Here is a 26,701-nt window from a genome sequence, read left to right on the forward strand (position 1 = left end):
AGAGAGAGAGTGTGTGTTTGTGTGTAACAACAAAAGAAAGCACAACAATTAGCCATTTCTGCAATTATAAACTGTACTTATAATAATAATCATTATGAATTATTCACGTGCCCCCACCCCAACCCTTACCCCCCACCACACACACACACACACACACATACACACATCCCAGTGGAATAAACAGACAGGAACAAACCCAGAGGTGTGAGCTGACTGATGACTGCTCTGGAAATGGAATGAAATTCAGCCTACAAATCATGAACATCACATAACATAGTCACATGCAGTATGTTTAGAATACACACACACACACACACACACACACACCCGCACACACACAGGCTGCCAGTGGAGTAAGTGTGGTGTGATTTTAATCAGTCATTAATGGGGAGGTTTCTGTGGTGATGACCTTGGTGATATGTTGTGTTGTGTGGCGTTAACGACGTTAACAACTTCATCCTTGACAACTGCCACAAAGAGCCTCTTACTCATCAGGGCTTACAAATGAAAGTGCACACACACACACACACACACACACACACAACCACCCACGAGCACTCACACACCTACAGATGACCTTGGAATACAAAACACACACACATACATCAATGAAACTGGAGTAGAAAACGTGTACACACACAAGTGAAAACGCACACGCACACGCACACACACACACACACGCTCACACACACACACAAACGCCAAGTGAAACTGGAACAAATAGACACCCACAACCATCTGCTAGTCTGCTCAGTTACTACATGTGCACCTCTGCAGTAGCTGTTAACATGCAGATTGCTGTAATGCAAACGTTAATGTGCTGATTGCTGTAATGTAAACGTTTATATAAAGATAACTGTAATGTTAATGTTAACATGCAGATTACTAAAATGTTAAGGTTTACAGTATATACATATCAGTGTAATGTAAAGGTTAAAAGAAAACTACTGAAATATAAAGTAATGGTTATAGATGGTTATAGTTATAGTCTCTTGGCAGATGCTTCTGTCCAAAGTGACTTTCAGCATAGAATGTAGATGCTATTGTATTAAGCTTATTCATTATAATGTGAAGGGTAACATGCAGATTCGTGTAAAGTCGCTCTTACAATATATGCAGATAACTGTAATGCAAAATGCATGAATGCAAAGGCAAAAATATTTCCAAAGGGGCATAAAATATGCTGAAAATTTCTGAAACATTATTTTAAAGCTGCAGTTGGCAAGATTTTTTTGATCATATTCATTGAAACCGACACTATGCTCCAACAGAACAATATAAATCAGCCGGTTTTAGAAAAAAATCTGCACTTCTACCTCCACCTAGAACCTGTTATTTGTTTTGCAAAAATCCACAGCTCCCAGTTCTTCTGGTCCAATCAGAGCAGGGCTGTGTGAGATCTGGCTGTCAAACATAGTCTGGTGCAGTCTGATGCGCACTGACGAGCACAAACTTGATGAGAGGGTGCTCGGGGTAGTGGGGGGGCGGGGGGGGGGGGGCTAAGTTCCCTCAACCTGTCAGACTTGCCAACTGCAGCTTTAATGTGCATTGAACACCTTTGATTATGGAACAGGTTGAATTTATTGTCATAGCTAGTTACACCCCTTGGAGCTCCTCTGGGGTTGAGGGCCATGTACTATGGCAAAGATCCTTGATTACTAGCAAGATAGAGCAACGTAATTCGGAAGCAAAACGGGACAGTTCGGTCTGCATAAGTGGGAGTGTCACCTTACGTCACTAAATAAACTTTCTCTCTTAATAAGCAATAAGAACAGATAAACATAACTGTGTTCACATTATTATTGTCTATAATCATGTATGATATCAATGAATCATTCTTTAAGACATGATATGAATAATTTAATTAGTCATGTGAACTGAGCTAGCTAGCTAGCTAGCTAATGCTAGCTTAAAACGCTATACAAGTAGATGGGAGTAGCTATGGCAATACAGCTATGCGCTAACAAGTGACTAGTGGTTGAAGGACTTCGCTTAAACATAATATACTGTTGCAAATTCACATGAGTATAAACTATCCACTTTAACTAATGGCAGTAATGATATTCAGCTAGTTGTCATTTCAAAGAAACTACACTTCTCTGTTTAAAATGTTACCTTAGCTAGGAGGCTAGCTAGCTTGCTAGCAACCGGGCAGTAACTGGCAGCAGCATGGTCTGATATGAAGTTATTTTATTACAAATCCGAACACTAAACATTTTTACTATTAGGCTTGAAATGATCCCAAACACTTACAGATTATGACAACATTTTCCAAAAAAACCTCAACAAATGCAGTGAGGGCTTACTCTGGTCTGCATAAAGGGGGATTTTCACCCCTCCCCCTTGCAATAATTGAACGCGGAAATTGTCGAACGTTTGCGCCTCTCGCTCCGCTTTAACCCTCTCTGACTATAGGTACCTTTGAGAGCAACAGCATGTATGCATGAGGGGTAGCACATGTTTCTGTGTGTGTGTGTGTGGGGGGGGGGTATGGGTGTGTGTGTGGGTGTATGTGTGACAGAGCACATGCTTATGTGTGGGCATAAACAGAGTGTGTGAAACCATTTGTTTTGTTTTTTTGACAGGTGGATCAGCTATATCTGATATGTAACCCCTGCTGAATGTGTTTGAAGCGTGTGTGTGTGTGTATGTGTGTGTATGTGTGTCACCTGTTCCTTGTTAATAAACTCCTTTGGGACATCATTCTGTCACTTACACAGACAATTCGACAGCACACACACACACGAGTACACACGCACACACAGTATTTGTCAGCCTGTCACTTATACAGATAATTTGACAGCTCAGTATAAACAGACACAAAAACAGCGATTACATCAGATGCATGCAGGCGTCACACACACAATCATACACACACACACACACGACACCACACACACAGACACACACACACACACCGATAGACCCACTGCTCAGATTTTTATAAGAGTTCATTAGTGTGCACCTGTTGTTTATGTCGTGTCAAAGATCTGGCAACCCTGACCTACCATCAACTCAGGTTCTCAACACAGGTTGGTCATGTCAAAGATCTGGCAACCCCTGACCTACCCTGAGGTCCCTTGGAAAGCTGATCTTCTGCTAAGTGAACTTGGCCTCCCTATGCTCAGTGCCCCTACAGTCTGGCAGCCCTGAGTGTGTGTGTGTGTGTGTGTATGTGTGTGAGTGTGTGCTTGTGGGTGCATTTGTGTTTGTATATATGTAAGTGTGTGTGTGTGTGTGTAATGGATTTTTTGTATGTGTATGTGTGTATGTAGGTATGTTTGCATGTGTGTGTGTGTGTGTGTCACAGTGCACAGTGACCTCCATCAGCTCATTAAGATGTTAAGCACAGCCGCCTCCCATGGGGGGACCCCTCTGAAGAGTTGCGCTGTGTGAGCCGCCATCGCTGCTATTGATGGGTCCTAATCACCCCGGCTTAAAGAGCCATTAAATAACTGACACACCGCAGCTCAAATACCTTAAGTCCGACGTCCTGTCTCCACGGTTTCAGGCCCACTCTGGAGGGACCAGTCTTCAGAATGTAATCCACATGTGTGTGTGTGTGTGTGTATGTATGTGTGTGTGAGTGTGTGTGTGTGTGAGAGAGAGTGAGTGTGTGTGTAGATGAGTGTGTGTGTGTGTGTGAGAGAGTGAGTGTGTGTGTAGATGAGTGTGTGTGAGAGTCTGTGTGTGTGTGTGAGAGAGTGAGTGTGTGTGTAGATGAGTGTGTGTGTGTTATAGGGTCTCAGAGGAGCAGTATGGTCTCTGTAGTAAATATAAAACTGATCTGAGACTCAGTAGCTCAGTTTAACTGCTGCACTGGGGCTTGTGTGCTGAGAATATTACGGCATTACAACTAACAGAGCTTTATCCCATTATCACCTGTTCTTTATCGTAGTGTGTGTGTGTGTGTGTGTGTGTGTGTGTAGATAAGTGTGTGTGCATGTGTGTGTGTGTGTGTGTGTGTGTGTGTAGATAAGTGTGTGTACATGTGTGTGTGTGTGTTTGTATGTTTGTGTGTGTGTGTCTGTGTGTGTGTGCATTGGCGCCGCCAGCCATAATCCTGTACGCACTGTGCACACAATTTTTCAACGCATTATTCATGAAATCATTCAATATTACAACAATAAAAATAGCTTGTGTACTGTCTTAATTGAAACATGCTTTCGCGCACAAATGAAGGGCAAGGAGAATGGACATCTCAACATAAGGATACATTAGAAGATGATGATTGGTGTAAACTTTGTCATGACATGGTAAGCAGTTCTGGCGCTTAAAACGTTCCATTCAGTCATAAATCATTCCAGCGTAGTGCTCGTCATGAAAAGAAAACAGCAGCTTAATATTTTTCAGGTGTTTAACAGTAAAAGGCGCACTGTTCTTAGCAGTTATGCTAAAGGCAATGAGATTAGGCATGCTATGGAATACAACCGTTTTTATGTTTTAATGTACTATGGAATAACCCAAGCGACGCCCCTGTGTGTGTGTGTGTGTAGATAAGTGTGTGTGTGTGTGTGTGCATGTGTGTGTGTGTGTGTGTGTGTAGGGGAGAACCGGGACGAATTAAACACTTTTTAATTAAACGTAATTTACAAAGACATTAGCCTAGAAATCTAGACGCATCCTAGCGGCGGCAAATTAATTTGCTCAGCCTGTACGTCTAGTATCAAACCATAGGGATTTCTATTGGCTGACGCCGTGGACGTCATCCAATCACAGCGCTCTATTTTGTTAGAGAGTCTTAAGGCGGGCTTAAGAGGATAACGACAGTCCTGCGATGGTGAACAACAAGGAAGGTGGCTATGGCGAACGAAGAGCGGTTGTTTGAATCGGCGTTGGCGTCAACTTTGGAGAAGTTGGACTTTTTTTTTTTTTTGAAAGTTGAGCAACACAATGCACTTAAGTCATTCCTTTCGAAGAAGGATGTATTTGCCGTTTTGCCGACCGGATACGGATATGGTCGTAGCGCTGGCCTATTGCATGCCTAGGCAGTTTGAAAGACAATTCTCTACCCGCCCCTTGGATTAAGCGAGGTGAATGGTTCGATTCCAGACTATACATTTCAATGATAGGATGGCCCGCCAGGCTACAAAGACATTGTAAAACACTGAAAGTTAATATTTTGTTACTAGCAACCTACATCTGTTCTCTGTCAAACACAGTTGCATTTACAGCTCTGAACAAAACCGTTCAAGAGTTATTTAAAGAGAAGTCGAATGTGTGTTTTGTTTCATTCGTCCCTCCTGGCTGGGACAAATGAAACATACAGCTTAAATTATGTAAACTTCCCACAACTTCAATATTTGACATATCATGAATGGTACTTCAAATATGTGTTATTTTAGATAGATTGCTGCTGGGCTATATGTCTTGGTTCATGTCTGTTAACAACTCATAATATTTTAATACATGTTTCGAATTATATAATGTTTTTTATAGTACAAAATGTTATTTCACTCTGTTTTTACGTGGTTAAAGCCACTGCACATCCAAATAAGTGACCTTCATGACCCACAGGCCCTCATACCTGTCAACACTCCCGTTTTTCCCGGGTTTCTCCCGTATTTCAAGGTCATCTCCCAGCACCCTCCCGTTTTGTTATTTCTCCCGGAAAACTCCCGTAATTTGCATGGCCATCAAACTTCATTTTAAAATCATTGATCCATTCAGGTTGCCAGATTGTGTATAAAATACACCCTACACATACACGATCACTTAGTTTCAATTTCAACTGTTTTGTCATAGACTAAAACCTGGCAACCCAAAACCCAAATAAGGAAGCGGGTGCCAACTGCGCAACCTGAGTCTCGTCGTAAGCAAGCGGGCTAGTTGAATGGCCTACTCCAGAACTAGCTGTTGTGAAATTGTTGGGAATTTAATTGATTAACACATCACATGTTATTGAGTGTTGATACACTGAACTTGTTCCCTCGGGACCAAATCTGACAGCAAGCAGCTTTGGAGTTTTAGAAGTAGGCTGCAGGCAGGCAGCTGGTGGATACATAACTGGCATGCCTAAGGTAATGGTAAGGTAAAAGCAACGGCCAAAATGCAGTGTTATAACACGTGTATGAAACGTATTAAATATGCAAACACACTAACCCCCCCCCCCCCCCCCCCCCCCCAAAAAAAAAAAAAAATACCGTTTTTGGAAGGCTAAATGTTGACAGGTATGCCACAGGCCGTCAGTCTCCACACAGTAGATTAACATGGCAAAACTCGACCCCCTACCTTATAGCCCCAAATATATTTGCATCTTTCTAAAACTGCTTTTCCATGTCTCACCTGCATAAAATATAGTATAAACACATATGTGCATTGACTTAGACACATGTGTGCGATTAACGATTGAAACACTCTAATAATAAAAAAATAAACCGCTAATGAAGTATACTTCTGACAATCAAAAATCATTTATCGCCTGTAACTCCGTGATAACAGGACGTAACAGAAAGGCATTTGTCTGAGCAAAGGAGGTTAATATGTTCTATGTTTTGTCCAAATGATGTCTGTCTATCGTCATTGCACTCGGAGAAAACAGGAATGTTTCATTCGTCCCGCGTTTCAATCATTCCGGTTGTACCCTATGTCTATCTTTGACGTGTTCAACCTTTGTAGTATAGTGAAGTACACGCCTACTACGGAGGCCGGGAGACTAGAGAGATGATAGAACATGAGTAGGACACATGTATGACGAAGCAGTTGACAATAAACGAAATAAACAAAGAGATCAGTTTCTTTATTGGACAACACAACATTTATGGCGACGAGAATTGAAAGGATTCAGGAGTTATCCAAATAGTCAGAAGAACGACACGGATTTAACGTTCAAAACAGACTTTGGACTTCTACAAGTGGAACTTGTTAGCTATCTTAGCTAGGCTAGTGCAACGAGATGGATACGAATAGTCAAGCCGCCCGTGGTGGAGCTGCCGTCGCTGCACAAGCACCGCAAGTTGTTGGATATGCAATGGCACAAATATCACCACCTAACCCTCTGAACATGGGAGCTGTAGATTTGTACTGACGTGTTGCCTGAACACCATCCATATGGACCACAGAGCGGTAGCACAAAACCAATACGTTTTACATGGCGAAAAGGCAGAAAGGCTACATTCAGCCTTAGCTATCAAGGTAATCTGTCTGACCTAGAAAATATGATTTGGCAAATTAGGAAAGAAACTGACCAGGAACTGAATTGTAATGTTAAACCAATGACCTTGCAACCTACTCTTGAATTAAGTTTACCTGAAAGTGTGGAAGTGGATGAATGTGTTGTAACAGATGATGAACAATGTGCTGGATTACTAAACCAGATTGCCCTGACCTCAGAAATACTTGATGAGTATTGAATGTGAATTAAAGAATGGAAAATGAACCATAACTGCAAACAATGACCTCATAATATATAATACAGTGCGATGAATGAAATGTATCAATACAAGTACTTTAGTAGCCTGACATTGTAAAGTTTAGGGAATTATGTACTTAGAGAATTGTATGTCTCAAAACTGTTTAAATGAATGTATTCAGATTGCATTGTAATGCCATAAGTGTTTGTAACCTGTAAGAATGTAACCGAACTCTCTTGATGACTGTAAGTGTACGTTGTTAAATGTAATGTGTCACATTGTTATAATTGTCATTGAATGTAAACTGTTTGTGTAACCTCTGGAAACTATCTGTAAACCTGAATGTAATGTAGCATCTCCGAAATGTAACCCGGAGAAGTAGTGTGTGTCATTTTTAATTGTTGGTTAAGATCAGTGACTTCTAGAATGTATTAGCTATCGTGAGAATTTTCCCAGCTACCGTGAGAATATTCCCAGCTATCGTGGGAACTTCTAGAAGGTTCTAAACTGTAGTGGGAAAGTAGGATTGATTTGCCTTAGGAATGTGTGGGGGAGGTCAAGTCTACCTAGTATAAATAGGGGTCGAACCAAATGATCAGGGCTGCTTCTTCTTTTTTTCCTTCCTTCAACTCGTTGGGTCTTTGCTTTATGATGTTGCGTGCGGTTGTTAGAATTCGTCCTCCGAAATTCGTTGAGAAGCAAAGTGTTGGACGTCGTGCCAGGCTGAGTCGCGGACCGAAACTCCGTGGAACCTGTTGCAGATATCAGACCTGCTACTCTGACAGAGTGTGACTGCAGAAGACAATCAGCTGACTTTTTCCCCTTTTTGAGGACTTACTTTTTTCCTTATATTCTCTTTTTCTCCATTTGTGGATTTACTATTTTCCTATTTTGTGGATTTACTCTTTTTCCATTTTCTACAACATTGTAACCTGCAAGTGGATATTACGCCGCATTTTGTAACATCACCAAAGTGCTGAAAAGTAAAGAACTCATTTAACCTTGGCATCCAATTCTTCAAGCAGTATTTGTGTCTTTTCTTGGTTTTTCTACGAATTCCAGCAGGAGGGTAAGATAACTTGACTCTTCTGTGGTTATTCATCTGCTCTGTCTAAGACTTGGGTTAGTTGGACTTTAGTACTGCAGGACGGTAATAAAATCTCCATCCTTATAAAACCTGAGCAAGAAGTAGCCTATAACCTGTGTCTCTAGATAATCTCTAGGGTCAAACATCTTTGCACGTTAGCCAACTGTCCGAGACCTAGGCGTAGCTGCTCCTTATTTTATAGCATCCCAATAAATCCTCTACAGATAAACTTCCAAGGGGGGGGTACGCAATGAAAGAGTACGCAGATAAGAAACATGGAGCAAAACAACATAATTTCAAAATAGGAGACATTGTATACATTGCAAACTTGGAGAACAGCAAACTAGATGCAAAATACAAAGATGCTCGCTATGTCATACTAAGGAATACTTAGTACACTTCTTTTGAACTGGTCAATACGGAAAATGGGACTCTCGTGATAAGGAATGTCAAGCACCTCCGACATGCACCCTTGCCACTGGAGTTTAACATCCCTGAACCAGTGATACCAGACATGGGCATGAGAGAGCCTGAGGATACATCACAAACACAGCACCAGCCTGCTGTAGAGACTCTTCAAGACACTGTGATTGTACCACCAGAACCTCAACCACCAGATCAACCAACCACCAGATCAGGAAGGGTTGTCAAGAAACCAGCCCGCTTCAGAATGTGATTGTGAAAATCGTCACAGAACACAACACAGAAGATATGCATTTCTGCTTTATGTTTATGACATAGAATACTTAAGTTAAAGTAAAAGAAATGGACGATTTGATTTGAAACATTAAGAATGTGAGATTTTATTTTAAGACGACAGGTTAAAAAGTTATACTACAATGTTAGAGTTAAATGTATTTTGTAGTGATAGAGAAAATCTACAAAGGGAGGAAAATGTAGTATAGTGAAGTACACGCCTACTATGGAGGCCGGGAGACTAGAGAGATGATAGAACATGAGTAGGACACATGTATGACGAAGCAGTTGACAATAAACAAAATAAACAAAGAGATCAGTTTCTTTATTGGACAACACAACAACCTTCAACAGCTGTTTTTGCATCCGTGTGAATGGAATTATTTCGCAATACAAAGGAACATTCTCCATTCATAAACCCCCGTACGTGTGGACATAGTTATTAAACAACATTGGATCAGCAAACTAACTGATTCCCGAAAAAATAAAGAGAATTGGGTATGTTGTAGGCCTATGCTTTCTATTTGAGGACAACGGTGACTTCCAGGTCAAGCCAATTATGTTCTGGCAAGTAAACAAAACGAATGAAGGAATGTGAGAGCTTGTGTTGTAGTCCGATTTGTCCATTTCCGTTTTGAGTAGGCCTACAAAATCGGAAAATGGAAAACTGAGTCGTTATTAGGGCTGGGCGATAAAACGATAGCGATATGTATCGCAATAGACATGTTATCGATATCAATAAAAAATATGTTCGATAGAACATTCGATAATTAAAACACACACCTCCCGCCTTACGTTGTCCATAAATAAATAGGCTAAATATATCTTGCATTGTAGCTATGTGCAACTCTACCAGAGTAGGCGCATCCCTCCTCATGCACATGTAATCTGCACGAATTTGTTAAAAACTGTTGCATTCAAATTGACTGCTAAGTTCTAATCATTTCAATCCCGATGCAAATGGAAAAGTATTTTCCAAGACTCAAATGGGCCTGTCCCAAGGAGAAAAAGTGTTCATTTGAAACTTAAACACATGTTGGGAAACTGAACAGTCTAACCAGTAGACTGTGATAAACTAGCAAATTAAGCTACTTTGTTTACAATATTTCCAGGTATCAACCAGTGCTGCTTTTCATTCAGACTTATGTGCACATTTATTTATTCAGAGTGTCTATTCGTACCCCATAGCCTTGTCCACACAATTGGGCTATTCACACCCTGTTACATAACAACAAAAACATGTTGCTTGCGTGCCCAGAAAACACGGCCGACATTCGTTTTTTCGTCAGCAGAAAGTGAAGAATTCTGAACGGTTTCAACCCTAATATCTGTTCAAATTCAATTTGAGATGGAAAAGTTGTGTTTTATTTTCATAATCTTTGTTCAGAGAACACAGTTTGTTAGCTAACAGAAATTTAGTGAATATGACATTCAGGCCTATAAACTATAAGTTTACCTGCAAACCTCACCTCCTTGTGGAAGCAGATAGTGCAGTGGTACCGGGATACCGGGTTCGATTCCTGTGTGATGCGTTTTGGCAGAGTGAGTGTGCATGTGTACCAACGTCTCTGGAGAGAAGGCGCGCAATTTGAACAAGAAATCGGTTCTCAAACGGAAGTTTTGATTGCAACAATTAGCTAGTTTATGCACCAGGGTGTAAATAGCATGCAGTACTATAAACACCAGGGTACGAATAGCATCCACTTCTAACTGTACATTGATGCAAACAGCATACCTTATTTAGAGTGTCTATTCACTCTCTGTTATGTAACAACAAAAAAAACATGTTGCTTGTTTTTAAAAAAAAAATATTATTACATTGTGTGATCAATATGCCAGATTAAATGCACAGGGGTGCAAATAGCATACACTGATATTTGTACCAGACGAGGTACTAATAGAACACATTGCTGTGTGCACCAGGGTACAAATAGCATACATTGATATTTGTACCAGACGGGGTACTGATAGGACACATTGCTGTGTGCACCGGGGTACGAATAGCATACATTGATATTTGTACCAGACGGGGTACTAATAGGACACATTGCTGTGTGCGCTGGGGTACGAATAGAATTCACTTCTTATTGCACCAGGGTACAAATAGCATACACCGCTAATTGTACCAGGGGTGCAAATAGCCTTACCCTTATTTATTTGAGTGTTTTTCGTGATTGTGTTGCTATTTCTTTTCCCTGTTTGCTTTGATTGATAACAGAGGTGATTAAAATCAGAGGAAGGTTAAGTTTAAAATAAAAGTGTTTAAATTTAACTTTTTTTCCCTTCTGGTCCTTATTTGAAATAGATTTTTTTTTAAAAATCAATAATTATCGATATCGACCGATATGAAATACTTATATCATGATACAGTTTTCAGCCATATATTTTTCATTTTGGTTTTAGAAACGGACACAGAAAAACAAAGTGCATTTTAGTTTTTTGATTGTTGGTTTAAAATGGAAAAATAAATGAACGAATCATACACGGACCTACATGTGTCTGCAATCTGCCCCATTGCTATGGTGACGCCGAAAAGGATGTCTTGGTATGAGGGTTTCCTATTAGGAGGAAATGCCCAAAATGGCATCACGAGCTAAACACATGTTTGGTTTATCTCTGGAAAATCCTCATCTCTATGTATGTGTGTGTGTGTGTGTGTGTGTGTGTGTGTGTGTTGGGGAGTAGGAATGACAAGGAGATAATATAGGAGAGAGAAAAGCTGTCATTTGAGCATCAATCTCCTGCACACAAGCAGTCACATCACACTCTAATTATCTCCCGTCTATGCCTAAAGATCTCATGGTGTGTGTGTGTGTGTGTGTGTGACAGTGTCTATGTGTCAGTACCCTCGAGGGAAGGAGAGAGAGCTTGTCTTTGGAAATGTGCTATATGTGTGTTTGTGTGTGTGTGTGTGTGTGTGTGCATGTGAAGGGCTGCCGTAAAGACATCTCACACGTTCATGTGTGTGTGCAGGCGGGAGGCGAACGTGGGCTGGGGGCCATGTTTCTAAGTGTGTATTTGCCCTTGGCTTGTGTTCTTCCTGTTACTATGACGATGACCCTCTTCTTTGAAATAACAACCTTAAGAAGAGGTGGACAGGAAGGGTGGACCATGATGACCTTCCTATCAGAGATTACAAGAACAAACTCCCACATGCGCGCGTGCACACACACACACACACACACACACACACACACACACACACACACACACACACTTTGAAGCGAAGTCAGTATACTCACAGATGAATGTACACACACACACACACACACACACTCAGACATAAGCCTTCTGCCACATTGTCCTTGTACGACACGTTAAATTATTTTGATGATTGATGATGGGAGTATTGCTGGGATTGCATCATCGTTGCTAGTCCATGCTTTCTGTGAAGTAAAAGCCATGTGTGTGTGTGTGTGTGTGCACATGCTTTTGTAAGCTGAATCTCACTTTCCTGTGCACATGAAACATAAAGATATAAAATAAAGGGCATTGTTGTCTCTCTCTCTCTCTCTCTCTCTCTCCCTCTCTTTCTCTTTGTCACACACACACACACACATACACACACACACACACACACACACACACACCTGGGAGTTTCACTGCTGTCTTGTGTAACAGGCAGGTAAGACCAAACAACTAATATGTTCAATATTGAACACACACACACACACACACACACACACACACACACAGGTATTGTTGTGCTCTTTACCGGCAGGTTATATTACGATTACAGCATGAAGAAGCACAATGAAGAGAATCACATGAAACCCCAAACACACACACACACACACACACGCGCACACACACACGCACGCACGCACACACACACACGCACACACACACGCACGCACGCACGCACACACACACACACACACACACACGCCGCGCATCATTGCAGTGGGTAAGAGTATGAGTATGAGTCATGTAGCAGTCGTGTAAGATCACTGTGTGTGTGCTGTGTGTGGGCAGTCGTGTAAGATCACTGTGTGTGTGCTGTGTGTGGGCAGTCGTGTAAGATCACTGTGTGTGTGCTGTGTGTGGGCTGTGCGTGTGCTGTGTGTGTGCAGTCGTGTAAGATCACTGTGTGTGTGCTGTGTGTGGGCAGTCATGTAAGATCACTGTGTGTGGGCAGTCGTGTAAGATCACTGTGTGTGTGCTGTGTGTGGGCAGTCGTGTAAGATCACTGTGTGTGTGCTGTGTGTGGGCTGTGTGTGTGCAGTCGTGTAAGATCACTGTGTGTGTGCTGTGTGTGGGCAGTCATGTAAGATCACTGTGTGTGTGCTGTGTGTGGGCAGTCGTGTAAGATCACTGTATGTGTGCTGTGTGTGGGCAGTTAGTGTGCATGAACAGGACCTGAGTCATGACAAGTCACACACCAGGCTTATATCAGTCTTAACACCACTAATGGCACCACACACTCAACACCAGGGTTGGGTATGGTTTGGGTTTTATCTGATACCGGTGTTAAATCGATAGTTTTAAAAACGGTGCCGGTGCCTGAACCGGTACTTTGTTTTAAAAATGTTTTAAATTAAAATGGTCTAAAGCATGAATTACTTTTTTTTATTGATAAGACAAATTTGAACATGAATTTGAACTGTTATATTCAATTTACTATCAATATCTCATTGCTCCTACGAATAATAAATTTAAATGTTAAAACGGCTTGCCATGCATGCACACACAATGGTAAGCTCTGCTTTCAAGTTTACCCAGTGTAGGCGGTTTGCCATAAGGTATGTTAAAACCGCTTGCCATAGAATTTCCAGGTCATGGACAACGGCATTTGCAAGCTAATCTAACAGGGACTCTACTTTCCAGTTAATTCAAATGCTTCAAGAAGTGTCATGTTTTAACCCATAACATGCAATAGTTTTGAACATGTTAGGCTACATGTCGGTGTTGAAGTGTTTAGATTCCCAGCGCTGGCCTAGTAGGCATTTTAACAGCAACTATGACTATGCGCTAACACCAGTTAATTAGCGATAACGTACGGAGATGGTTTCGTAGCCTCTTTGACAGCTTAGGGACATCAGGTAATCTACATATTTATGTTTTTGTCAGCTAACTTTTAACATGATCTTCATATTCATTATGATGCTATATCATACCTGTCAACACTCCCGTTCTCCTGTATTTCAAGGTCATCTCCCAGCACCCTCCTGTTCTGTTATTTCGGAAAACTCCCGTAATTTGTATGGCCATCAAACTTCATTTTAAAATCATTGATCCATTCAGGTTGCCAGATTGTGTATGAAATACACCCTACACATACACGATCACTTAGTTTTAATTTCAACCGTTTTGTCATAGGCTAAAACCTGGCAACTCAAAACCCAAATAAGGAAGCGGGTGCCGACTGCGCAGCAGTCGTAAGCAAGTGGGCTAGTTGAATGGCCTACTCCAGAACTAGATGTTGTGAAATTGTTGGGAATTTAATTGATTAACACATCACATAAACTGTTATTGAGTGTTGTTGATACACTGAACTTGTGCTCTCGGAACCAAATCTGACAGCGAGCAGCTTTGGAGTTTTGGAAGTAGGCTGCAGGCAGGCAGCTGGTGGATACATAACTGGCATGCGTAAGGTAATGGTAAGGTAAAAGCAACGACCGAAATGCAGTGTTATAACACGTGTATGAAACGTATTAAATATGCAAACACAGATCCGGTATAAACACTGCAACTCTACTCAACATGCACAGTGTTATAACAGTCATTAGTCATGGTTATATTAGTTTTGTAACAGTCATACGTCACAGTTATATTAGTTTTGTAACAGTCATAAGTCACAGTTATATAAGTCTTATAACAGTCGTTAGTCATGGTTATATTAGTTTTGAAACAGTCATAAGTCACAGTTATATAAGTCTTATAACAGTCATTAGTCATGGTTATATTAGTTTTCTAACAGTCGTTAGTCATGGTTATATTAGTTTTGTAACAGTCATAAGTCACAGTTATATAAGTCTTATAACAGTCGTTAGTAACGGTTATATTAGTTTTGTAGCAGTCATACGTCACAGTTATATAAGTCTTATATCAGTCGTTAGTCATGTTTATATTAGTTTTGTAACAGTCATAAGTCACAGTTATAAGTCTTAACAGTCACAAGCAGAGGTGGGAGTAAGTCACACATCACACATATGCAAGTCACAAGCAAGTCTCAAGTCTTAACCTTCAAGTCTCAAGCAAGTCCAAGTCCTTTTTTGTGACAGTCAAGCAAGTCAAGTCATAGCTTGGGTCAAGCAAGTCAAGTCAAGTCATAGCTTTGGTCAAGCAAGTCAAGTCAAGTCATAGCCAAATCATTGAAATTCATGATGATTTACCCATGTTTTCATTTTAAAATAAGCTACAATAGGCTAGTTATGAACTGCTGGAGTTTTATTTGTAACAAACAAATAGACATTGCATTCATTCAAGCCACATAACCTACATCTGAACGGTTTATAGAATAAGATGAATATGAATAAAAATAAATGTATTTCAAGTAGACCTATTATAAAATAGCCTATTATTGTTTCAATATGCCTCAAATATTAGGTAGCCTAAGCTACATCAAATCATGAAAATATATTCAAACAGTTCAAGTTACACCTGTCCTGACCTGTCACATCTCCAGGGAACCAATAATGTTGAAAAAGTGAACTAATCAATCAATCAAACGTTGCCGCCGACGTCACTGCCTAACTTTGACAAGAACGACAGCGCAATGGGTTTTAGGAGGGTTTAGGACTGTCAATGATATCATATTAGACATAGGCCTAACATGTGAAATAAGCTACTTTTCTATGCTGATTGCTGGCAGCTAGGCCTACTTACTGTTGTTAGCCTACTACTAGGCTGTAATGTATGAAACAGGGACGTGTTTAAGAGGGAGGGAGAAAGAGAGACGCTTACTTTAGGTTACATTGGCAACATTTTTTATATATCAAGATTAAACTTAGACAAGAAAATGTTTCACTTTGCCATTTCACACATTTTAACCTAATATGGCGTTAACTAAAAAGCATAATAGATTTAAAGCCAACTCTTAACATGCCTCAAATTTGATGTTAGGTTTCTAACACGACTAACTTCGGATGAAAATCAACGTGGTGGTGGTTATGTCGCCATGTTGCACACTTGCAGACTGCTGTTCATTTCTCCTTTGACTTGTCAGATACATCATCTGTGAAGCCAAACATTATTATGTTTTGGTATAAATGTAGAGCCTTCCATATTTGCAACCTAGCCTACCTCAGTCTGTCTCATTTGATCTGTTGGTCTGTCGCGTCGCGTCACTTGGTACAATGACAGGTTCGCTCGCGTGACACATGCAACAGCACCTAAGCAGTAAAAAGTTACTGTCAATCGTAAAAAGTTAACTCCTTAATATCTATGAAAAAAATAAAAAGTCAAGTCATTTGTCTCAAGTCTGACTCGAGTCAAGTCATGTGACTCGGTCCCCCATGTCTGGTCACAAGTCACGGTTATATTAGTTTTGTAACAGTCATAAGTCACAGTTATAAGTCTTATAACAGTCGTTAGTCATGGTTATATTAGTTTTGTAACAGTCATAAGTCATGGTTATATTACTTTTGTAACAGTCATAGTTATATTAGTGTTATACAAGTCAGAAGTTACAGTTATATTAGTATTGTAACTAACAGTCATAAGTCATGGTTATATTAGTGTTGTAACAGTCATGTCATGGTTATAAGGGTGTTATAACAGTCATACATTACGGCTATATTAGTGTCAGAAGTCTGATTACATAAACATTATAACTGATGCCACAACTGCATCCACATTATGTGAAGTCTAAGCTTGATCTTTGGCAATGTTTTGTCAAAAAGAAAGCATGTGAAAGTATTTGAAATGATAAATCTGATTACATTATTATGTAATTTAGCAGACACTCTTCTTCACTCTTCTCCAACCAATTCCAGGGTCCAGTCAGGGATAGGGGCCTTGTTCAGGGCACTACTGGGGATCGGACCCACCACTGCCTGCTCCTCCAGACCAACCTCTGCACCACCACCCCGTTTCCACATTTCTTATCTTGGGTTACTCCTGTGAGAGCCCTTGGGTCCATTAACTCCCTCTCTCTCTCACCCCCCATCTCTTTCTCTCTCTCACCCTCTCTCTCTCTTTCTCACCCCCCCTCTCTCTCTCCCCTCCCCCTCTCTATCTTTCTTTTTCTCCTTCTTTCTCTTCTTCTCTTCCTCTCCTCTCTGTCTCTGTCTTTCTCTCTCTCCCTCCCTATTTCTCTCTTTCTCTTCTCTTCCTCTCTGTCTTTCTTTTCTTCTCTTCCTCTCTTCTCCTCTCTATCTCTCTCTTTCTCTTCTTCTCCTCCACTCCTCTCACTCTCTCTCTCTCTCTCTCTTTCTCTCTTATTCTTCTTTTCTTCCCCCGCCTCTCTCTTTCTCTCTCTCTCTCTCTCTCTCTCTCTCTCTCTCTCTCTCTGAGTACCATCTATATCAGCCTCCACATCACTGCACTGCAGCTCACATTCACAACAAATTACATTTCCACATTCAGTTAGAACCCTAACTACTCCTAACAGCCTTGGAATGATTGGCTTGTCATTTAAAACCATTTCAGAAGGGTCACGCAAGGCTACGCTAGCTGGAAAGCACGGTAGCCATGCACTCCAGTTGGAGAGCGAATGAGCGAATGAGCTCCCTGCTCACAGGAGCCCAGCGAATCACACTGAGGAGAAATCAATAGTGTGCAGTTCTCATTACGGCATCTTACGGCATATCTTGCATCTGTGCAGCCCACACAGAGCCGGCTCTGAAGACCTCCACCTGCACTGCAAGGCATCCACCTCCGCATCCACCTCCACATCCACCTCCACTGCAAGGCATCCACCTCCACATACACCTCCACTGCAAGGCATCTACCTTCACATCCCCCTGCACTGCAAGGCATCCACCTCCGCATCCACCTCGACATCCACCTCCACTGCAAGGCATCCACCTCCGCATCCACCTCGACATCCACCTCCACTGCAAGGCATCCACCTCCACATCCACCTCCACTCCAAGGCATCTACCTTCACATTGAAAGTAATTGTGGTGAATATTTACTTAATATTAACTTAGACTGGCAAACTTCAGGAACACTCAGGAATCAGGTTTATTCTGTTACAAGCAGATATGGTAAAAATGGTCTGTGGTATATGTAGGCCATGGCCTCTGGATCAACCTCTCTCTCTCTTCTTCAGTTCTCCATCTTCTAGTTCTTACAATGCAAGTTAATCACTTTTGTATGGGTTAAACAGAAAGAATTGGCGCCAAAAAAAATCCCACATGGTTGGTTATCCAGATGGCATCAGACACACCTACTCACACCTACTTCACACCTATCTGAATAGCATGAGGAGAGATATCTTATATATCAGAAATATCACTTATAGAATGTTCCAAACATTCTCACAATGAAATCATTACAATCCTTGTACTGAGACTATTACAATGATACCAAACATGAATATATTTACATTTCATGACATATGGATTCAGTATAGCAAGGTAACATCCTTTGTCTTGTGGATCTGATAGCCCTTGGAACCAGTACATTAGCATTTCTTTGGGGGAGGGGAGGGTGCCTTTGTTTAATGCCAAGAGGGGCCACATGGCTAACTAAAAGTTTTGAAACCCTAAAATAATTGCTATCAACATCCACCTCCACTGCAAGGCATTCACCTCCGCATCCACCTCCACATCCACCTCCACTGCAAGGCATCCACCTCCGCATCTACCTCCACATCCACCTCCACTGCAAGGCATCCAACTCCGCATCCACCTCCACATCCACCTCCACTGAAAGGCATCCACCTCCACATCCACATCCACTGCAAGGCATCTACCTTAACATCCACCTCCACTGCAAGGCATCCACCTCCACTGCAAAGCATCCACCTCCGCATCCACATCCACTGCAAGGCATCTACCTCCACATCCACCTCCACTGCAAGGCATCCACCTCCGCATCTACCTCCACATCCACACGCACTGCAAGGCATCCACCACCACATCCACCTCTACTGCAAGGCATCTACCTCCACATCCACCTCTACTGCAAGGCATCCACCTCCACCTGCACTGTAAGGCATCTACCTCCACATCCACCGCAAGGCATCTACCTCCACATCCAACTCCACTGCAAGGCATCCACCTCCACATCTACCTCCACATCCACATGCACTGCAAGGCATCCACCACCACATCCACCTCCACGGCAAGGCATCTACCTCCACATCCACCTCCACTGCAAGGCATCCACCACCACATCCACCTCCACTGTAAGGCATCTACCTCCACATCCACCTCTACTGCAAGGCATCCACCTCCACCTGCACTGTAAGGCATCTACCTCCACATCCAACGCAAGGCATCTACCTCCACATCTACCTCCACTGCAAGGCATCCACCTGCACTGCAAGGCATCTACCTACACATCTATCTCCACTGCAAGGCATCCACCTCCACATCCACCTCTACATCCACCTCTACATCCACATCCACACCCTCAATTTGAACCACACATGCTGTGTCAGTTTAAGTGTTCTGTGTTCACACGTTCAGTGTGTGTTGGTTTGAACTGCACATGCTCAGTATGTTGGTTTGAAATGCAAGTGCTCAGTATGTTGGTTTGAACTGCACGTGCTCAGTATGTTGGTTTGAACTGCACATGCTCAGTATGTTGGTTTGAACTGCACGTCCTCAGTATGTTGGTTTGAACTGCACATGCTCAGTATGTTGGTTTAAACTGCACATGCTCAGTATGTTGGTTTTAAACCATACGCGCGCAGCCCCTTCCTAAAACTTCCTTTTCTCAAACCTCTACAGTTTCAAATGGGAAGCGCTACATGCTCTCTACAGGCAGGGAACGGTGTTCAGATACATTTACAGGGTCTCTGAAATCACACATCAGTGTTTTAAGACCTCAAACCATAACTGATCTTTCTTATTTTAAACATTGATTGCGCTTTTGTTCCGTGCAGGCTACTGTTTGAATATTGATAAGCACTGGCAAACAAATTCAACAAGTGGTTCCCTCAATGTAAAATATCAATCTCAGAATAAATGGCATGTTTAAATATTAATTATTTCTCATCAAACCCAAAAAGCTCCCCTCAGGATTACTCATTTAAAAGGCAGAGAACTGTGTGTTTGACAGGGGCTGGTGTACGTGTATGTATCGTGTGTGTATTTGTGTGTGTGTGTGTGTGTGTGTGTGTGTGTGTGTGTGTGGAGGGTTTGTGGTGTGTGTGTGTGTGTGTGTATGTGTGTGTGTGGAGGGTTTGTGGTGTGTGTGTGTACTTGTGTGTGTATGCACCTGCAACAGTGGTTGCTAATGATGCAGGTCTACATGAATTATTTATAATCACTTTTGCCAGTTTGATTTCTTTTCTTTGGTGCCAGTGTCAATCTGCTCTTATGGAGCTGAAGCTGTGTGTGTGTGTGTGTGTGGTGCCAGTGTCAATCTGCTCTTATGGAGCTGAAGCTGTGTGTGTCTGTACCGAGGCCATGTGTCTGTGTGCTGTGTGTGTACTGAGGGTGTGTGTGTGTGTGTACTGAGGGTGTGTGTGTGTATGTGTGCTGAAGCTGTGTGTGTATGTGTGTGTGTGTGTGTGTGTGTGTGTGAGGCTGTGTGTGTGTGTGTGTGTGTGTGCTGGAGAAGTGTGTGTATACATGTGTGCTGAAGCTGTGTGTGTGTGTGTGTCTGTGTGTGCGCTGCAATCGTGGCAGACACATTAACACTCATATTTCACTCAGATATTTTTCCATTTGTTTGAATCGTGTTTCCAATTGACTTTCAAATGAGTCTGTGCTCATTGCAGATGTTGGGCCATTGGCAGAGACCTGTTCGTGTGTGTGTGTGTGTGTGTTTGTGTGTGTGTGTGTGTGTGTGTGTGAGTAAGTGTGTGTGTGTGTGTGTGTGTGTGTGTGTATGTGTGTGTGTGTTTCTGTGTGTGTGCCTGTGTGTTTGTCAGGGAAAATCAAATTGCCTGTGGGCTTGCTGTGTTTTGTCAAACACAGTGTTGAACGTTATTTTAAATGGAAACTGAGTCCAGATCCCCATTTACAGATCTGACATCTGTTTACAGCAACACTTAACAGCACAGCATTGAGCTACAGGTGAATCTGTGATCAGGTTAGCGTTAGCTTAGCTCTCAGCACAGCATTGAGCTACAGGTGAGTCTGTGATCAGGTTAGCGTTAGCTTAGCTCTCAGCACAGCATATGGCCACAGGTGCACCTGTGATCAGGTTCGCGTCAGCTCAGCTCACAGCACAGGTGCCATATGAAGTCATTAAATAGGTCAGAGTCAAATACCTGGACCTGTCTGATGTTCTCTGGGTTCTCGGTCCTGTAGTCTCTATGGCTGAGTTAGTTTTATGCTCTCGCTAGCTACATTTGGGTTCTAGGTTCTCACTGGCTGATGTTGTAATCTGTGTTGGGTTTTAGGTTCTGTGTTCTCTCTAGCTGTGGGTTCTAGGTTCTGGTTGCTCACTCCTGCTACTGGTGTAATAAAGCAGAGAGGCTTGCCTGACTGTAAGGGGAGGACAGAGCACGTTGACAGCAACACTGGAAACTACGGTTCTGACAAGGCTTTAAAAGCCTAACGGGTCTCTGGGCGGTTCTGTGAGCGTGCCACTGAGCAGCTGTCTCTCTGCCTCGGGCTCGGGAGAGGGCTCGGAACCCTGACCCACTCCTGCTGAGCCCACTGGGGCACCGGCTGCAGGATCTGGGCTTCAAATTAGCATAGCGCTAATGAGGCCCATTCGGCTCACAGAAAGCTAATCAAGGGGAAATGTGGACATGACACTTGCCTTGCAGATGTTAGACTTAGCATAATAACTCTGGAATTCATTTTTTGGATGACATGTGCATCTAAAGTAAAGAGAATAAATGTAGCTGGGGCAGACACCAGCAGAGGGGGCTGTGTGCAGCATGTGATGCTCACCAGCAGCACACACACACACGCACACACACACACACGCACAGTCGCACACACACACGCACGTACATGCACACGCACACGCACATACACACGCACACACACAGCAGCAGCACACAAACACACACACACACACGCACGCGCATGCACACGTACACGTACACGCACACGCGTGCGCACACACACACACACACACACACGTACATGCACACGCACACGCACATACACACGCACACACACAGCAGCAGCACACAAACACACACACACACACGCACGCGCATGCACACGTACACGTACACGCACACGAGTGCGCACACACACACACACACACACACAGCAGCAGTGCACACACACACACACACACTCACTCACACAAAGCACGCGCATGCACACGTACACGCGCGCGAACACACACACACACACACACGCACAGTCACACACACACGCACGTACACGCACACACACACGCACACACACACAGCAGCAGCACACAAACACACACACGCACGCGCATGCACATGTACACGCACATGCGCGCGCACACACACACACACACACTCACACAAAGCAGTGCACACACACACACACACACATACACACGTCACAACAACCATCACCCAACCAAACACACTTCACTGGGTTCAGTAATGCATCACCATACTACACACACTTCCCTCTCTCAGTGGACATTACAACCCCATTTGACCAGTGCTTAGCCACAAATACTAACTCATGCATTCACCTATTCAGTGACCGAAGCACTGACTAAAGCACTGTGTTGTGAAGCATTTACTGGCATTCCTCAGAAGCTTATCTGAGTGACCAGGCCTGAGAACGCATCTCTCTCTCTCTCTCTCTTGCTCTCTCTCTCTTGCTCTCTCTCTCTCACACACACACACACACACACTGTCGGAGTAGAGCAGTTTACTCACCAAACATTGACTCCAAGAGCAGTTTATTTACCAAACTCTCAGCCTTCCACCATAGTTTATTTAGCAGACCTGATACACCCACTGAACAGGGAGCCGGACACCAGAACCAACTGACCCAAGAACTGACCACAGAACAGCTGACACAATTTAGGCCCGGATGCAATGAATCAGGCCTAAACCTATTAAATACTTAGCACAGGGACATGGCCACAGACACACACACACACACATACACACAATCATGAAAATGAATTAGCTTTAGAGTGACACACAGATGTGCAAGAATGAATTAGCTTGAGTGTGACACACACACACACACACAGACACACACACACACAGCACATACAACAATGAATTACTTAGAGTGTAGAGCTTTCACAGACACACACATACACACACATAAACACACACCCACACACCATGCACACAACAGTGAATTACTTAGAGTGTAGAGGATTTGTACGAACACACACACACACACACACAGACACACACACACAGACATACACACTCGTGGAAATGAATGAGCTGGAGTGTGTGACACACACGGATGTCTCTGGTACCTAATTAATCACGACACACTCTGAGCAGCCCGGGTTCCCAAGAGACAGAATCAGAATGAGACAGAGAGAGCGCCTGTGTGTGTTTGTGTATGTGTGTGTGTGTGTGTGTGTGTGTGTGTGTGTGTGTGTGTGTGTGTGTGTGTTAGAGAGAGAACGAGAGGGAGGGATAAGGGAAAGCAGCACACACAGAAAAAATGAATCAGAAGGATGTTAGAGAGAAGAGAGGGGAGACAGATAATGAGAGAGAGAGTGGCACTGGAAGGTCTCTCTCTCTCTCTCTCTCTCTCTCTCTCTCTCTCTCTGTGTGTGTAGCTATTTAGTGCAGTTTCTCAGTTTCTTGTGTCTTTATGCTGATGAGCATGTGGTTGCGAATTTCCACGTTTGACAACTGACATATTAAAGTGTTCCACATGTCAACAGCAACATGTCGGGGGCTAATGTGCTGTAGATTTGTGTGTGTGTGTGTGTGTGTGTGTGTGTGTGTGTGTGTGTGTGTGTGTGTGTGTGTGCGTGTGTGTGTGTGTGTGTGAGTGTGTTCCACATGTCAACAGCAACATGTCGGGGGCTAATGTACTGTAGATTTGTGTGTGTGTGTGTGTGTGTGTGTGTGTGTGTGTGTGTGTGTGTGTTCCAAGTCAACAGCAACATGTCGGGGGCTAATTTACTGTAGCTGCCAGTTCCTCAGCGTACTGCATCAGTGTTTTTGACACACTCATAGACTAGGATGGCAATCAGATCATAGACTACTACTAACACACCAACCAATCAGATCACAGACTACTACTAACACACCAACCAATCAGATCATAGACAGATCATACTGCAATCAGATCATAGACTACTACTAACACACCAACAAAATCATAGACTAAGGAAGACTAGGATGGCAATCAGATCATAGACTACTACTAACACACTAACGAAACTGTTGCTGTCTATGCTCTACTCATCAGTGACTTGACAATGTAAACACACATGAGTATATCTTTTAAAAGAATCACACACAAACACACACGCACGAACACACTCTCACACACTTAGACACACACACACACATAGCAAAGTAACCACAAAGGAGAACCAAGACCATTTTAAAATGAATATGTCTTTTAAAGAAAAATACAGCCATCGTGTCCTCCCTGTTGCTGTAATTGCTCTGTGCTTTGATCGACCTATTGAAAAGCATTTGTAATTGTAATTGCGTGCATAACCGCAAGTCTAAAGGCCTCATTCCAACTGCCTGTCGTCACGGCCACACACCCACATCATTCGCCTCTGAGGAGCGGCCATGCCTCGCGGATCTCCTGCTGTGACATCATTAACTCGGGCCGCCGCTGCGTTGCGCTGTCTGATCCACAGTGGACCCCGTTTCCGGTCTCGGTGCAATAACCAAAATAGCCACCTCGAGTTTGCACCCCTCACCACACCCTCAGGCTCATCTCCTCCTGAACTGATATTATATTTATAAGGAGTTGTGTTGCAGTCTTTGGTTGTGCTTAAAGACTTGGGTGTCTTTGGGCTTATACAGTGTTAGGGTGTCTGGTTGCTGTTTTTTTCCCTTATCACATCAAACTCTTACCTCCAAGATTATCGTCCGTGAGATATGACATTATTATTATTATTATTATTATTAAACTTATTGTAAGCGTACTGCAACAGCATTTGATAATCATTGACAACTTGACAAGGCCGATGAGGATGTGATTGAAAATCGGGACTGGAGCTTTCCCTAACGGGACAAATCAAAATCACCCAAAAATACGGGATGTCCCAGACAATTCGGGACGGTTGGCAACCTTATGACACCCGTTGATACACAGGGACCGGTGGTTTGCTACATGTCTGACAGTTGCACAAGCGTATGGACAAGCACACTCAGGACTGAGGGTCAATGAACACAGGTAGCTCGCTGGCACTCGGTTTTAAACTCATGTAGCCAAGAATGTGGCGCAGACTATGCGTAGTAAAGCACACATCTGATCGTGATTGTAGTCCTCAGTGAACAGTGGCAGCTTGCTGGCGCGGCAGAGTTCTCACATGGGCGAAGCTGAAAGCACAGAGCAGGCTATGGACCAACTGGTGACATCCAGACTATAGGCCTGTCCGTGTTGTTAAGCATGGGTGTAGTGGAGGCTAAACGCAAGTAAAAACAGTTTATCCACCACTAAAATATTTGAAATAGAGTTAATCTACCTCTTATTAGAGTTTATCCACCTGTCAAAAGAGTTTATTCACCAATTGCAACTTCAAGTTTTAACATTCAAAAATTACACTGTATTATCCACATTCACAATATGTACTGTACACCCATCAACACTCTAGGAAACATTTAATACCATTGGTATTGTTATAAACATTGGACAATAACCTCCACCATCATCAATCATGTTCTTAATGGCTTTTTTACAAATCCGATACCGCATGGCGCAGTCTACCTCACCGTGATCACAGAATTCATAGTTTACCCACCTCTTATTTTACCACTACATCCCTGTTGGCAAGGTAAACTTTTCAAGACACAGCCTTCTTCAAGAACAAAGTGATCATCACATGAGGGGTCATGTTCATGCATTACTGAATGGGCCTACCAGCCCAGGGTACCGAAGACTCAGAGGGCCCTTAAGCTTCTATATGAAACCGCTACTATGTTCTCTACCCCTGATATCAGTCAAATAACATGAGTTATGTTATTCACCCCTGATATCTGAATGGGACCCCTCAGTCAAATAATATGGGCTATGTTATTCACCCCTACAGAATGGGTTCCCTCAGTCAAATAACATAGGTGACGTTATGTATGATATGTCATAAAAGGGTCCCTCAATCATATACCATGGATTATGTTATTCACCCCTCATATCTGAAAGTGGCCCCATCAGTCAAATAACACAGGTTACGCTATGTGGAATATGTTATAATACGGCCCCTATTTAGCTCAGCAAACAGTTATAGTGTGCACATCCCACCTTCTGGCAGGTGCAGGACAAAAGAAAACTATACTCAATTGAAAAAATATAATGTCCGCAACCATCAAAACATAGGACTAGACAGGGATGGGCAAAAATACAGCAAAATGTATTGTATAAAATATAAAATACCCTAATTTTAAGTG

At 42.7% G+C, this 26,701-nt stretch overlaps 1 long non-coding RNA gene across 1 annotated transcript in view; it reads left to right on the forward strand.

Moving 5' to 3' along the window:
* The window catches only part of LOC121708722, a 19,345-nt gene extending 6,791 nt beyond the window's left edge, over positions 1 to 12,554 (forward strand). Inside the window, exon 3 of the long non-coding RNA XR_006031748.1 lies at positions 12,536 to 12,554. This is a non-coding gene — a long non-coding RNA (uncharacterized LOC121708722). The remainder of the gene's footprint in view (positions 1 to 12,535) is intronic.
* The last annotated feature ends 14,147 nt before the right edge of the window (positions 12,555 to 26,701 follow it).

Source organism: Alosa sapidissima, chromosome 5, assembly GCF_018492685.1.
Source record: "Alosa sapidissima isolate fAloSap1 chromosome 5, fAloSap1.pri, whole genome shotgun sequence".
Lineage (NCBI taxonomy): Eukaryota > Metazoa > Chordata > Actinopteri > Clupeiformes > Clupeidae > Alosa > Alosa sapidissima.